General features: G+C 41.5%; 1 protein-coding gene across 1 annotated transcript in view; it reads left to right on the top strand.

Annotated features, from left to right (window-relative positions):
- The window catches only part of sae1 (SUMO1 activating enzyme subunit 1), a 123,000-nt gene that overhangs the window by 49,997 nt on the left and 60,784 nt on the right, over positions 1-12,219 (top strand). The window lies entirely within an intron of this gene.

The raw sequence follows: 12,219 nt of genomic DNA, 5'->3' as shown, positions 1-12,219 counted from the left end.
CCCAACACCCAACCCCAACCAACCAATTTTCCCTTGCAACCGCTGCAATCGTGTCTGCCTGTCCCGCATCGGACTGGTCAGCCACAAACGAGCCTGCAGCTGACGTGGACTTTTTACCCCCTCCATAAATCTTCGTCTGCGAAGCCAAGCCAAAGAAAGAAGAAGACATGTACAGTTTTTTTTTTGCTTGACCAATAATGGTAATTCTGCCTTGCCCGCAGGAAAAAGAATCTCAGGGTTGTATAAGAGATAAATATTGACCTGATGCAAGTGAATTTCTCTACAGAGACCCGCTAGGCCACAGGCGCTGATGGTTTACACTTTTAGAGAATCAGGACCCTGGGTCGAGGAGAGCAGGCAGCCGAAACCAGGGATCTAGCTTGATGTCCTGAGGAGCCCCTGACACTGGAACAGATAGTGGGGGCGATGGAGGAGGTGTCGTGATCCTTGGCCACTCCCTGACTCTGAAGGGACGTTCTTTTTGTTTTTCGCAAGATGCCACTGGAGAACAGCATCTCTTTAAATGGCACCCTTAAGAGTTTTTCACTGTATAATGGTACTTCTTCACTAACCTTCTGAGTTGGAGGCAGAATGTAAAAGTAAACTGATATGGTCCACTGCTAAAAAAAAAAAGTGGCCAAATCTGCAAGAGAGGGAGGGCAAGGGGGAGCCACAGAAGAGTTGAGAGCAATTTTCTATTTTACCATTTACTGCTTGAAAATGAAGTCGAAGCAAATTCAGTATGATCCTCCAGAAAGAAAGGAGGTAAAAATTTGAAAAGGAAAATGTCGCCTCACAGACTATGAACAGGCTTGCACTAGGAGGAAATATCTGCGCGTGTCAAATACTTCATTACCAAATCACAGATATTTTTTCCCTGGTAAAATCTGGAGTAGGGCATTAAGTCACTCATGCTCATTTAGTTTGCAGTGTTCAGAGTAAGAATTTATTGTCATGAACAAGTCATGAGGCTCGGTGTTTGGCAACAGCGTCACAGTCATCTTCTAACCATCTTACAACATGACTATAAAAAAAATTAAAATAATCGTGCACGAAAAGTAAGGCCGTGTCTTTGGTTCATTGCTTATTCAGGAATCTGGTGGCAGCAGGAAAGAAGCTGTCCTTGTGCCGCTGAGTGCTCGTCTTTTGGTTCCTGTACCTTTTTCCCGACGATAGCAGAGTGAAGAGGGCACTTGGCACTTACATTACAAATTGGTCTGATTATCAATTTGCTATGTAAGTAAATTCACGGACTGAACAGTACAGAATCAAATCAATTAGGGCAAGTTGGATGGCAAATTCGACTGCACTTCCTGAGAAGACTGAATCGGGCAAGGCTACCAGCCACCATCCTATCAAATTTCTACAGGAGCTCTACAGAATCAATGGGGTCTTCCTCCCCCACCCCACCCCTCCCCCATCAACGCATAGGCGTATCTAGGGTATGGCAGCTGGGGCACAGAACAAGGGTGCCACTTGCAGGGGGTGCCACTGTCCTCACCTTACCAACCCAATATCTGAGTCCCTAGCCAAAGATGGGCCGCTTCAGGGCTATTCCAACATGCAAACGGTACCTGGCAGTGGTTCAATGCAGGATCAATGGGCAAAATGGCCATCTTCCCTACCCATAATCCTCCACTCAGCTGGAACCTCTCTGCTAGTGCCAGCCAGGGAAACACAGAGCGGTTCCAGCTGCATGGGGGATTATGGGTAGGGAAGATGGCCATTTTGCCCATTGAACCGCTGGTGCCGACGAGCGGCCCTGATGGCCCCACTGGCTGCCCCTGCCAATAGCCCCGACCCAGCCCCTGACCGCCTGCCCCGGCCTCACGCTGACTGCTCTGCCGACCGCCTGCCCTAGCCACGCGCTGACAGCCCCACCGACAGCCTGCCCCGGCCACCTGTGGAGATTTTCCAATTAAAACCTCACTAATCCCCCTGCAGCCTGCTCCATGTCCCACTCCCCAAACAAACTTATGACAGTCTTCCATTGCCGAAATGTGGGCTGGCGGAGGGAAGGGGTAAAGACAGATTGGCGTCTCGCAACCTATATCCATAACCTGTGTGTGGTGATGGTGAGGGGCACTTAAAATGAAAACTATGTCAGGCGGCAGCTGCACGGTTAGTGTGTGATGGGTTTTTTTTAAAACGGTGGGAGGTGACGATATCAATGGTGGCCCTAGGGTGCCACTTGACCTAGATACGTCACTGCTTCAACATGATTTACCAGGATCATTGTCTAACGAGGGCTCGCATAATTAGTGAAGGCCTCCACCGCACCGCGTGCAACATCTTCCAGCTATTTCTGTCAGGAGTATCAGAGCCACCACAGACTGAGAAACAACCTCTTCCCACGGGCATGAAGACTGCTCATACAAACCCTCTGCGATTAGTATTAATTTAAAATAATATTCATTTATTTGAATGGTTGTGTATACATATTGCATCATTTGTCTGTATGTGTGTTTGCAGCGTTTTACACCGGAAATGCTGTTTCGTCAGGATGCATTTTTTACAATCAGATGATAAATGAATTTGAACTAGAAACACTTGATTATTTCAATTTATTGAACTATTTTAATGAATTGTTTTTCCTGTATAGTAACTGGAAATAAATGTGTAAATAAGTCGTGATCTGTCTGACGTGCATAGATGTTATAAAGAAAGGTGAGAGTGTTATGGAAAATAATAGCTTCAAAATACGTGGGTATAACTTTAGAGTGACCAGTTTAACTGGATTTATTTGATGTGGCCACATCAAACTGCAAGCTGATGACAGGGGCTTTCAATTCAGTGTTAATATGAATAGAACTACATCGACCAATGCTCTTTGTACATAGGATGTTTTCAGTAATGTTTCCATAGCAGCAAAAAGTTGGAATGTGTTGTCACATTTTTTAAAAATCCATATAGAATCCCATAGCACAGAAGGCTACTCGGCCCATTGTGCTTGCACTGGGTTCTTAGAAAGTTTTTTCTGTTAGTCCCACTCTCTTCCCTCAAAATGCCACAAAAATCGTCAGAAGACAGTTACCAGAAGCTCGAAGGGCTCAACATATTGGACAGTATCCATGGGGAGGAATGGTCAGTGTTTTGGGTCAGGTCCATTGGCAAAACTAAAGTGAACATAGGAAGAAAGGGGGGGGGGGTAAAGTGGCGAAGAGCCATTACGTGATCGGATACTGGACAAATCAAGGTGGAGATAGGAAAATGGGAGGGGAGTTCAGGGAGGAAAAACTGAAGAGAGACAAGTAAGAGTGGGAGACTTCCCTCTCACCACTGTCCATCAAGATTCGACAGGGTTCGAATCCGGCACTGAAAGGAGTTTGTATGTTCCCTCCGCGTCTGCATGGCTTTCCTCCGGGTTCTCCCACCTTTGAAATCCTTCCAGGGTTAACTGGTGTATTTGGACACCAGTTGGAAGGGTGGTGTCTAAATAAAACTTTATCTTGCCAGAGAGGAGGCTTTTCCTCGACTCTGCCTTGAACATCTTGCTCGATTTTCTTTGCTCGAGAAGAGGGTAATCACGGTTTTTTTTTCTATCTGTCTATGACCTAGGTGCCAAACCTCATAATAATCTCTCCATGCCTCTCTCATGGGTTGTGATTTGGTAGCTGATAAAAGCTTTCTGTCAGCTCACCATTGCAGCCACTTCTGGCCTTGAATGGGTTGAACTATCTGGCTGAAGGGAACACCAGTCAACCTGGCTCTGTCCTTACCTGACTTCATACAGCACTTTTCTGTTCTGTGATGAGAAAGCGACCAATTGTACTTGCATAAATGGATTGCTTACCATGTCATTTTAATGAGCTTTATAAACTCTTGTCTCTCAAGTACAGTTTGGCATTGACACTGTAATTCACAGAGTTCCTGACAGAATTGAAAACAAAGAGCAACTGTTCATAAATCAAGTGTTAAGCTGGGGCCACTATGAACCAAAATCACGAGTTTATAAAGCTCATTAAAATGACATTGAACTCAAAGTGATAAACTACGCAGCTAAGCACTTGGTATCATTTGACTGGAATGCCACGATGGATCTGCACAGACATTCACTAAGACGTTGAGAAATAAAACGATTGCAGGGAGCCCACCCAGAATATGATAGGCCCCATATAATTTACAGGAGAATTACCGTATGCTTCTCCCTCAGGTGGAATAGAATTAGAGAAAATGCCAGCAACCAAGGTTCAAATCCAGTATTTCTACATTCTCGCTGCGTCCACATGGGTTTCTTCCAGTTGCTGCGTTTTCCCCTCACCTTCCAAAGGTGTAAGGTCATTTGGGTGGCAAGGGTTTGCTTATGGGCAGCAAGGGCTGATCATCGTATCGTAAATTAATATTTACCTTCAGAATTTAGCCTATTCAGAAGATTAAGAAAATACATTACAAGGTCTCAGTGATTGCATATTTGCTCTATCTGTCGATCTATCTCACTCATGTTTTTTACATAGAACTTACCTGATTTTTCCGTTCTGAAGTGTCTCCCTACCACCCAGGAGTGGCCATTCATACAGAAATCGCCTAAACTCCAAATAACCATCTCATACCCCAAGCTTAGACAGAATACCTGACGTGCGGTATTTAAGGAACCGTTGTTCAGGGATTGCCTGCGGTCGAAAGTAAACTGCAGGCAAGCGTTCCGGGAAATTGGGAATCATTTCCTGGAATGCAGTGGCTATGTAAAAAAAAAAACATACATTTCTCTCTCCCTCTCCATCCACCCCCTCTCTCTCTGCTCTTTTGTTAGCTCCCGGTCATAGTAATGATCCTTCTTTTGCATGGAGCTATTCACAAAAGTTCCACCTTCAAAAAGTTAAACCGTATAATTTCACTGGGAAAATGTGGCCTTGTGGGTTCAAATGCTGGAAACGTTTGGGATTTGGCATTTTACTGAATTTTCTGCTTCTATCATTTGACAGTGCTGCCATTTTCAATGTATAATCAAATTAACCTCTTATCTAAAACAACTGCCTCAACATTTTAATGACAAGTAAGCATGTACATTGTGAAAGATAGAGTAGCTGGCCTGAATCCTTCTAGATTAATATTTATGTTGGAATGAGTTAGTGCAGATTATTTAGTAAATTCCAGAACTTTGGATAATGCAAATAAAAAGATCCAATAGCAACCCCGGTGTTCCAGCCAGAGGTGAAAAGCAGAAAATGTCGGAAAGACTCAGCCAACCAGGAAGCACCTGTGGAAAGTGAAATAGGTCCATTAGCTGAAACAGGTCCTAGATTCTGTCTGATCGAGTGAGTCTTTTTTTTCTTCTAGATTTCTAGCATCTACGGGTTTTCATTTACTTATGAGGGAGATTGAAAACTTGCCTGAATGGTGCACCAACAACCTCACCCTCAATGTCACCAAAACCAAGAAGCTGATTGTTGACTTCAGGAAGGGAAAACCAGAGCAATATGATCCAGTGATCACTGGAGGATCAGGGATGGAAAGGGTGAGCAAGGTGGAGTCACTGACTTGGAGGATCTTTTCTGGACCCACTACATTAATGGCATCATGAAGAAAGTATGTCAGCGCCTCTACTGCCTCAGGAGTTCGTGGAGGTTTGGTATAAATTGGATTGAGACATACATGCTTCCAGCCCACAAGCCTGTGCCATCCAATCACACCCAATTCACCTACAACACCTGATACCAGGAGACCCCAGAGAAAATCCACACTGACACAGGGAGAACGTACAAACTCCTTTCAGATAGTGCCGGATTCGAAACCCCGGTCCCGATTGCTGCCTGCTTGTTGCAGCGTTGCAATAACCACTAAACTAACTGGGCCACATCAGAACCTCAGAAACCCTGGCAAATGTTGACATTTGTGTGGTGGAAAGCGTGCTGACCGGCTGTATCACGGTCTGGTATGGGGACACCAGAGCTCCTGAGTGCAAATCCCTGCAAAAGGTAGTGGGCACATGCCAGGACATCACAGGCAAAACCCTCCCCACCATTGAGATCATCTACAGGGAACGCTGGTGTTGGAGAGCAGCAGCAATCATCAAGGATCCACATCACCCATCACACGCTCTGTTCTCGCTGTTACCAGATAGAGGTGTCACAAGACATGCACCACCAGGTTCAGGATCAAATGCAACCCCTCCCACCAATAGACTCCTCAACAATAAACTCTTTTAAGCGCTTTATTGATTTTTTTTTTCTTTCTCCGTATTGCATAGTCGTTTTATTTACGTTCCTTTATTTGTTTACGTGAGTACATCAAGAACATTTTTTTTGCACTACCAATTAGTGATAATTTTGCCTCGCCGGGAGGAAAAAGAATCTCAGGGCAGCACGGTTGGTGTAACGGCTAGCACAATGCTTTTACAGCGCTAGCAATCGGGACCAGACTGGGGTTCAAATCCCACACTGTCTGCAAGGAGTTTGTACGTTTTCCCGATGTCTACATGAGTTTTCTCCGGGGGCTTCAGTTTCCTCCCACTGTTCAAAATGTACCGGGGATGTAGCTTAATAGGGTGTAAATTGGGCAGCATGGACTCGTGGGCTGAAATGGTCTGTTACTGTGCTGTATGTCTACATTTTTTTTAGTTTTAAATCAGGATTGCATGCGATGTCATGTATGTGGTGTGACAATAAATCTGAAATCTAAGGTGTAGTTATTGTTGCAGGGAATGTAACATGGCCAGGTAGTATTCCAGAATGAGTCTTGCCATTGCAGTCACCGAGCAAAATGCAGGGTCTGTGACATCCTTGAGGCGTCAGTCAGTGATGTGCTCTAATGGTTGGCAACTGTCAGGACCGAAAGATGCAGAAACAGGACTTGTCATTGTGCTTTGCTGCCACGTAATGTGAGGCTGAAGATTCTAATACTTAGGACTATATTAGCCGCAGATGTTGTGGGTATAAATCGCAGGGACGAGTAATGAAGCTTGCTTGGTATTAATTCTCCAAAGGCTCTCTTATTCAAAAAATCTATACTCACTAACCAGCTGGCTTCCAGCTTTAAAACTGATGCCATTGCTTGAAAATTCCTAACTCTTTTCCATATCTGTTTTTTCTTCTAGTCCTGCAATCACCATCTCCAGCTCCACTCTCTGTTCCTCCAGTTAGTGTCTCGCACATCCCTGAATTTAGTCGCTCCAACTAGACCTATGCTACCAAGGCCCCAAGCTCTGAAATTCCCCATCTCAACCTCTACTTTCTGCTTTTAATAAGGATCTTAAAATTTACCTCTCTGATTGTGTCCTGATATTTACAGCTTGATGGTGGAATTTTGATAATCATCCTCAAGCACTTTGGAGACATAGATGTTTGGAAATGTTACAGGACAAAATCACATCAGTTTATCTTCAGTCTACATTGCCCATTTGTTGATTTTTCAATACATTTTATGTCGGTGTATAAGATGGTATTTGAACCTTAAAAAAGCCACCCCAAAACAATAGGTTGTCTAATATGGCAAGTATAAAATCCAAACTTTAATAACCTGTGGTTTAGAGTGGTTTCCCCCCCCCCCCCCCCCCCTCACCCCCATGGCGATGGAGAACAACACAAAACACTTCCATAACTCCTCTGGTCCTACCATTAAAGATTTTTTTCCACTGGAACTTGCATTTGGAAAGCTGGATTAATAGTAATGTTATATTAAAACAATAAAAATGCATTATAAGCCTGTCTAACATACCTTAAAATAACAGCACAGCAAGCCAAGCTAACAGCATACACCAGTCGCCAACGTCTCAGCGCACCCCCATGGGGTCCATTCGCCCAGTCCGACTGCTGTCAGCTTGTACAGGCTTTAAATGGTAGTTTACTTTAAATGATGCTAATAAAATATAAACCTTTACTAGGTAAAATATTGTGACAACATCACACTGATGTTGATACGGTTGGTAAAGGTATATTGGAGCAGTAAACTCTCAGTCTTACACGGCGAGTATAGCTCAAAATCTACATTTTAAGTGGAAATTCTGGGGTTGTCTTATACGCTGACGTTAATGGTATTTCATGCTTGCAGTTAATTAAATGTGGTTGATGGATTTCTAATCCAAGAGCAGAATTTGCAGGCTGATATTAGACATAATCAGTTTCACCCATTATGTTTGATCAGATGAAGAGCACCGCACATTGGTGGAGCTTTGAAAATTAAAAACAGCATCCAAGATGTTAATATCAGGTGGAGGGGTCCTGAAGAATTCAGTAATATTGCACTCCTAATTTGTTAACAGTTTTGGTCATTGTAATTGTAGAGTGTAGATTTCAGCCAGTGTTGCACAACCGTAATGGGTGTGTATAATTTAACTTGTGTATAACTGCATTTATTTTGTACTGAAAAAGGAGCTCATTGATCCTTGCATTGTGTATGACTAGTATTGTACGGAAGGGCTCTAATGTGACCTTCTGTACAATACCTGTACTTCAGGTAATTTAGATTAATAACTTTTAAAGACATATTTCAAAGAAAATAAGTCCAAAGAATCAAACTGAAGGCGAAAGACTCTAGTGTTGAATACAGGACCCACTGAGATGGGTACAACACAATCTCTGATTGAGAGATTAAAACGATGACCTATATAGCAGACAGCAAAGCTCACAACAGCTATACGAGCTCAGATTTGGTTACAAGCTCATGGCCACTCCTTGGATTTCTGTTTAACACAAATGCTGACTTTAAATCTGAATTCTGTCCTAAATCTGTGTCTGTACACCTGCAGTAACTTTAGGTGTAATTTGTGTTTTCCATATTTTTTAACTGTTTTCGGAGACAGCAGGATTTCTTTGGAGAGTTCGGATAATGCTCCATGTACAAAGTGAGATTATGGCCTTGAGATTAATACTGTGTATTTCCTTTTTACTTTGTTTTTCTTCATGTTGGCAGAGGGAGATGCCAATAGCCAGTGCTCTCGATTTATATTCCAGGTCAGGTAACTAATGTAATCACATGGTGTTGGCGTAAGTGAGGTGTTCGAGCGGGTCAAAGTCTGCAGACTTCCGAAGAATGTTCAGTGTTGTCACTTTGCTCTGAGGTCAGCCAAGTGCTGTCCTTTGGCTCGTTTGGGTTGACCATCCCTGATTCTCTGCATGTAAGCATGGATGGTATCGTCAGTCCAGACCGAAGCCTCAGGTTTTCCTCGCCTTCACCTCCTAACCCTACCACCAGTTCCATACGTCACTGTCAGTCAGCTAATGCAGCAGAAACCCTGGGATGTTCCGGAGTGGTGTCTACAATCTCTGCCGGTTTCATTTTGAGATTTCAGGCCTCTTGGCTCCATTACTTAGTGGCACCTTCGATTGAGGGCTTTTGGTTTCATCCGTTCACGAAAGACTTCCTTGCTTCAATTCTTAGGGAGTGTGAGTGTGCGATGCAAATGTGCCCATAATTTATTATATTTGCAGCATTAAATAGGTAGAATTTTGCACATTTACATCTACCTGACTGCTTTGAAAGAGCAGGGAGCACATTTGTCCAAAATAACTTTGGCAATAAATCTTGTACATGTATAGCACATTTAACATGTTAAAAGTAATCACCAGAGATGCACAGGAGCATCATGAACTTGAGTCTGTTGATCAATGGTTGTGTGACATCATGTCTTGTTTTGATATGGAAAAGATTCGTTATTCAGTTAATAATTCAGATATAAGATTTCAGACACTGCGGGAGATCATTTCTGACTCACTTTCTTATTTTATAACTTCACTTCAGTTGTCTGACTTGTATCTCTTGCAGGTTCTTTTTCACATTTTTTTCTCTCCCTTCGTTTTTCCTTTAATGTTAATCATATATGACATTGGGCAATGCTGCAAGGGAGGGCTATTGAGCGTTTTCTTTTGTATCTCCTTTGTTATTTTCCTTTTTTCTTTTATTAGTTTGTCTTTTCAAAAAAAAATTATTTGGATTGTGAATTACGAATATTTTTTACAATTTATGTTTGCTTTTGATATACTGATTGTTTTATTAATTACGTGCAACTTTCCATTTTATTGTGTTGTATTAGAATTAAAAGCTCTTCATTAAAATAAATAAAAAATATTTTAAAAAGGAAGAGAAAAGAACTTGATGCTAGAGGGAAGTGACTAAGACCTTAGTCAAAGAGAAAGGTTATCTGGAGTATTTGGAAAGAAAAGATGGAAGCATGGAGATTCAGGGTCACGGTGGGGCTACCCACTAAGGGTGTAGTGAATTAAATTGGGGTATGCCAAAAGGAAAAGTTAGAGGAGGGCGATGCGATGTTCCAGAGGCAGGGAGGAGTGAGACCACAGGGAGATTTGAACAAAATTATGAAACTTTTAAAATTGTGGCTTGTTTTATGGGAGTCATTGATAATAACAGTAATGAATTTATTGTCATATACATTGTACAATGTACATATGCACTGAAATTCTAATTTTCTTTAGCTGAACAGGTACTTTGTTTAAAAAAAAACTATGGTAACGTTGATGAGTTTATTGTCATACACATTGTACAATGTGCATGTGCCCAAACTTCTTACTTGCTGCAGCCAAGCAAAAGAAAAACTATTATATAGTGAACTGATTGAATTAAAAGGTGATAAATAAATTAATAAGGCAGATAATAAATATTTTCAGTAATCTTAGTGCAAAAAAAGTAATGCAATAATGCAGTCCATGATTAGTGTAGCAAGGAGATACAAATGTCATGGTCTGAATTAAAAAGAGACAATAAATTAAAAAATTGATAAAGGTGCCTTTGCCACGTTAAACAATTAATGGGCATTTCTCCATTCCTACACAAATCAGTCTGATTTTCTACTACATCTCTTCAAACATGAGTCCAAAAAATAGACAAGTTGTGCTTTGTAGGCTGCTTTGTTCATATGAGATTTGAACGTATTTAACATGAATTAGTTGGACCTGATGTTCATCACCATTCTGGATATCTGGATTTAATTGGCATTCGCAGGACTGTACGAATTCTGCTTGTGGAAAATTCGAAAGTTATCTGTTTCAAGATTGGATCCTGCTTCGGGATTGCCACTAAGCAAAAATGGAGAAGCTTCTGCAAAATGATCATTTAAATAGAACATCACAAATTACACACTATAATGAAAAAGATTGCTCTCTAATTTATGCCCTAATTTAACTACGGCCTCTTCCTGTACTTCCTGCGCCCACGCTCATTCTCATTCCACCTCCTGACTTGTTTTAGATTCTAGATCCCATAAATTTAAAAATATTTTGACTCTTGATTTTCATGAATATCCACACTGTCAATGGAAGCCAGATTTCTAACTGTCTAGTTCACACCCATTAAATATCCTTCTTGATCTCCTCCATCTCTCCATCCACAGCTCCTTAAAACTCCACCTCTTTGGTCACTAACATCATTGCTCAGTGCCATTTTGCTGGTAACTCAGTGAGGAGACGAGACAATTTTCTGTGTCTTAAGTCTTGACGTAAAGTTTTTTGGCTGTGTTTAAAAATGTTGGAGGTGATATTTATATTGCATTTTGCGTTCTGCTGAAGTAGAGCATTAAACCTCTCCCCAGGTTACTGAATATCACAGTTTGTCCAGCTTTTTCATCCTTTTAACATTTGAATTTGAACTGCAGAAACATGACCATCTCGAAATTCAGTGCCTCCCTGACATATTGAAATGCGTGTTTTGGCTAAGTTGGTTAGATAATTGAAAGTTCAAGATAACTTTGCAGTTGGTTGATAATTACCTGCCATTTCAGTTTTTCACATACATGGTTCTAGCAGGAATTTACAAGATATCGTATCTTGGTGACATTGCAGATGTTGATAGAATCAGCCAATTAGGCTGGGAGAGTTCTTTTGAGTTGATCAGGTGTCTTAATAGAGGAATATGTCCACATGGATTGTGCGTGATTTGGTTATCTAATCTCATCCCACACTTTATTTCAATCATCTCTTGGTCAAAGAGCGGGTTAATCGGCCCATGGATATTATTGAGTATATTTAAACAGATTAGACTTGAATAATGCAAAACAAATCAATGCTATATTTCAGGTAAGTTAAATAGATTCTTGCAGCTTTTTATTTCTAATGATGCTTGCACAGATCACTTGTCCTGCTCCTCATATCCTAAACTGATTTCTGGGATGCCTTCCTTAAACAGGATTTTACATTGTACAAATCAACTCCTGCCAATTTTACAGATTCTTTACATTTTAAATTTGGACATACACTCTCTTTTATTTTTTTGTTTACCTTATGCAAGCAGAAAAGTTGTATTTAAAGATGAATAACAAAGCTCTTAAATAAT

The sequence above is a fragment of the Narcine bancroftii genome, chromosome 13 (assembly GCF_036971445.1).
Source record: "Narcine bancroftii isolate sNarBan1 chromosome 13, sNarBan1.hap1, whole genome shotgun sequence".
Lineage (NCBI taxonomy): Eukaryota > Metazoa > Chordata > Chondrichthyes > Torpediniformes > Narcinidae > Narcine > Narcine bancroftii.
Note: the sequence above shows the minus strand (reverse complement) of the source record. Positions and strands in the feature narration are given on the sequence as shown.